The sequence below is a fragment of the Triticum urartu genome, unplaced genomic scaffold (genome assembly GCF_003073215.2).
Source record: "Triticum urartu cultivar G1812 unplaced genomic scaffold, Tu2.1 TuUngrouped_contig_5024, whole genome shotgun sequence".
Classification (NCBI taxonomy): domain Eukaryota; kingdom Viridiplantae; phylum Streptophyta; class Magnoliopsida; order Poales; family Poaceae; genus Triticum; species Triticum urartu.
In genome coordinates, this window is record NW_024115663.1 from 15,568 (window position 1) to 20,111 (window position 4,544).

Genomic DNA, 4,544 nt, shown 5'->3' on the forward strand with positions numbered 1-4,544 from the left:
GCCGGCTGCTGCTACAGCCATGCATGAACCGCCGCTTAGGATCAGGAATCGATGCCATGTCGTCGTATTTTACCGTCGCCGTTGCTCACTCCAAGTCGCCGCCGCATACCAGCAGGTCCTGCTGCCACCGACGGCCGCGTCGTCCAGCAGCGGCGACGGGAGAGAGATCGGAAAGGGAGGCGAAGATCGGGCGGTTGAGGTATGTACTGCATTCAGATGGCTAAAACACAGATGGGACGTTAAGAGGCGGGTGTCCAACATTCCTTTAAAGGAGCAGTAGCAAGTGGAGGAGCCATAAAGGTTTAGTGTGCAAAAAATAGAAACTCGACATGAATAAACTAAATTATAATCGGCAATGTTTTTTATGAACTCTCAAATACTCCATTCACCGTACAAGAAATGATAACTATTTTTTTATTTTGATACAAAAATAAAGATTTTCATCCCAAAAACTATATGCATGAAACCACCTTTTTCCACCTCTAAGACAACAATATATACAAGGAAATCTGTACGCCATTTATGCGGTGCCACTTAAGTTACAACAATAGCATCCATGTTCACATGGGCAACAGGTACTGAAACTCATAATCATATTGGATCACCTCCACGACATCTTCAACCTTGAGGTGGCCCTGGTGTCCCCTGAGGCAGTCCACCATGGATTTCCTGAGCGACCAAGATGTGGGGAGCTGGTCGCAGATCCACCGGAGCAGCGACTCCATGTTCTTGGCGAAGTCGTGCATGTTGGAGTGTATCAGGCCCGGGATCATCAGCCTCCTCGTCGAGGTCACCACCAGCGATGCCTGCAGGTAGTCCAGCTTCGCCTTCTCCAGATCCATCATCACGCGGTCCGCCTTGTATATCCTCAGCTGCAACTCACAATATGTGCATGTACAACACAAAATTCAGATTTCACTGGTGATAAATCTGGTAGAAATTTCAAGCATTCAAGGAGGAGGGTAAACATGCGTGGTAATTCAAGGAGTATAGTCATTCACTCATTAGGAGGTTTAGGAGTGCATGGACTTACTGCTGGCGAAGATCTGGTGCCGCAGCACATCGCGAACAGAATGTTTGGCTCCGAACTGTTCAATCCATAGAGACCCCTCACCTGCTGCTCTTCGACATCGACATCGCACTTCCAGAATTCCTGTGGTGTTTGTTTACTCATGTGAACAACACATTCTTGTTGTGCAGCTGCAACTGAAAGCAAAATAAAATCTACAAAATGCTCACTTCTTTCACACTGGATGGCTGCCTCAAGACGAAATTTTCAATCACCAGAGCATTGAACTTCTGCCCTGAAACATTGATGGTTGCCTGAAAAGAAGGAAACAAACTATAGATGTTACACTTTCTTGGCAAAACTAGAAAAATAAAGAAGAAACATAATGTTTGTCTAAACAGACTATGTTACCTTGTTCTTCAGTGCCAGCAACTTTTCAGAGTTTGAGGGCAAACCATGCTGCAGGATTCCCTGCAGAATTATTCAAAACACACAATTTTCCATCACCAAACGGCAGATGCCGAAACCTCTACCTCGAAGAAATGTGGCAAAGATAAAAAAAAAGGAACATACGTGCATGATGCATGTGTTGTAAATGTTGAGCCAAAACGCTAGCTTCTGCTGGTGCGTCAGAAACCTCAAATCCACCTGCTGCAAGGCCTCCAACATCTCCCTACCATCACACATGTCATCCAAAAATTATATATAACCACTAAAATCAATAATTAACACAAGCAGTAAATTAGTTGGATGAACTGATGAATGTCCTACTATCATTTACCTCAGCTTGGTGAGGAGAGTGGAGCTGGAGAACCCTCTGAGATCGAAAGCACTCGACGTGAACCTGACGAGGTTCTTGTAGGGGCCGATGTCCCGGACCACCGAGTCCGGCACCGCGAAGATGCCGTAGTGGTCCTGCTGCCCCCTCTGATCCTTCTCCTTGGCCGCCGCCACGTTCAGAACCGCGTCGATCCGGAAGCTCCCCTGCAGGTTCCCGGACCTGGCTAGGTTGCCGGACTTCTCCATCTCCGCCACCCGCGACGACCGGAGCAGTCTGATGAAGATCACCGCCAGGCACTTCACGATCCGCTCCGACAGCTTGTTCGGCAGCTGGGCCTTGCTCTGCTCGTCCCTCTTCGCCGGCGCCAGTGCCGGAGGCGATGCTTCTTGGGAGACTCTCGGAGGTTTTTGGGGTGCTCGCTCCGATTGCTGTTGGAAAAACAGAGCATGAGCAGAGCATCCCATAGACAAATGGTCTTAGTTCAGTTTTGCTTGGTGGTTACCATTTCAAGGGAGTTTCTTGGCGGGAGGCCAAAGATGTTACCGTTGAGCTTCGGGCTGACGGCGGCGGATCCAGAGGAGCCTCTCGCCTGCTCTCTGGGGCTCTTGGCCGGCTTGTCGTCGGTGGCCGTGGCGGCGAGGTGGCGCTGGAGGTACTCGGCGTTCATGGCCTGGCTGATGAAGAACATGGACTTTATCTCCGGCGCCACCTGACCCGAGGCTTGACGAACCAACGTCGGCGCTGTGTGCGTTGGCGTGCCGTTACCTGTCGTAGGCGTAGCTCCTCCGTTGACATTGTTGTTGCCATGACGAGCCGATGCCGGAGCCGAGTGCGCCGTGGTGCGTGTAGCTGCTCCTCCATTGCTGACTCGACCATTGCCACTGCTATTGTTAGTGTAGATGCTTGGCGGGTTGCCATTGCCGTTGTCGGTGTGGACACTTGGCGGGTACGAGCACGTGTTGGAGGCCATTGCAACCGATGCTCGTTGTTGCTGCGAGAGGTTCAGGCTTCCCTTCATGGTATGGATCTGCGACTCGAGGCGCACGATCTCCTCCTCGACCAGCACGAGCTCAGCGAGCAGCTGCTTGGCCTTGGCTGGGATGAATGCCGGGATGTTGAGGAGCACGGAGCGCGCTGAGGTTGATGAGTTTGTGGGGGCGTGCAGGGCGCGCTCGAGGATGTGGTGCACCATCTGCTCGTTGCTCAGCTGCTGCTTCAGCTCCGCCACCTGCACCCACGTACTCCCTTACATTTTCAGTCTCCAAACTTCAACTTGTTCATGGAAGTGCGTTGCAGAAAATAAATTGCATGTTGTAATTTATATTTTGTACAAGAAAGAATGATCAGAAGTACCTCTTGCTCAAGCTCCATGCGCCTCTGGCTCTGTTGTTGCTGCACCTGCACGCCGTTGCCGTTGCCGATGCCTGTCGTTGTTGGCTGCAACTGAACGTTTACATTGGTTCAGCGTCAGAAGAAGCAGAGCGGGCATAGACGCATGGTAAAAAAAGTTATTTTTTGTCTTTGAAAAAGGGACATGGTAAATTCAGAAAAGTTGTTGTAATTTATAGTGTCAAAAAACGTCTTACATTATAAAATGGAGGAAGTATATTTTATACAAGAAAGAATAACCGGTGGTACCTCTTGCTCAAGATCTATGCGCCTCTGGCTCTGCTGTTGTTGCACCTGCACGCCGTTGCTGTTGCCGTTGCCGATGACTGCCGTCGTCGGCTGCAACTGAAAGCTTACATTTGTTCAGCATCAGACGAAGGAGAGTGGGCATAGATGCATGGTAAAAGTTGTTTTTTGTTTTTGAAAAAGAGGAAATGATAAATTTGGGCCGCATTGATGGATTGGTGGGCTAATGTGAGTGGGTCTGGCCCATGCTGATATATTTTTTGCCGTCTATGGCCCGCTAGCTGGTCCAGCCGAGTTTATTTGCATGGCATGAACGCCATTAAAAGAGGAACTGAACTTGCTTGATCCAATTGAAAAACAATCGAATTGAATTGAATGCAGTGGCGGATGGAACAGAAAAGGAAACGAAACCACCTGACGGACACACTAGCTATCCGTGAAGTGAATTAATTGCTGTATGATACAGTACTACGGCGACTGAGCATAGTTGTGGACTCACCGGAGGAGGAAGAGGAGGAGGAGGAGGAGCCTGCAGAGGAGGATCGGCGGCGAGCTGGAGGCGGTGGGCATGGCGAGGCCTGCGGCTCATGGCTCATCGGAGTCAGAGACCGCGCCGCCGCCACGTACTCCATCTTCGAATCCGATCAGCGCACCACGACGGTCGTCCGGCCGGCCACGTCGTAGCAGCTAGGTACGTAGGCACGGTGCCTTACTGTTGGAGTGCATGCGCGTCAAGAGAGAGGCCGGCGAGGAGGAAGAAGAAGAAATGAGCGAGGAGGAAGGAGAGGGTCCGAAGGTGGTTGGGATGCTGTTAGTGTCGGCGGCGGGGCCACGTCTGTGTGTGTAACCGCAACACGCGCGCACGCACGGCGGTGCCATGGTCGCTTTCACTCTCCATTGCCATCGGTGAGTGAGTTGGTTGGTGAGGTGGCGGTGGATGGACGGATGGAGACGGTCTACTCTTTGTCTTGCCTTGCCTTGTAATCCAATAAAGAAGAAGAAGAAGAAGAAGAAGAAGAAGAAGAAGAAGAAGAAGAAGAAGAAGAAGAAGAAGAATGGCACTTCTAGGCGGCCGAAGAAGAAGCTTGCAAGGCATCCCGCCGCGCCCCCGCCCACCGC

At 51.0% G+C, this 4,544-nt stretch overlaps 1 pseudogene; it reads right to left on the bottom strand.

Annotated features, from left to right (window-relative positions):
* Positions 1–334: 334 nt before the first annotated feature.
* LOC125528667 lies at positions 335–4,400 on the bottom strand (annotated as a pseudogene).
* Between the last annotated feature and the right edge of the window lie 144 nt (positions 4,401–4,544).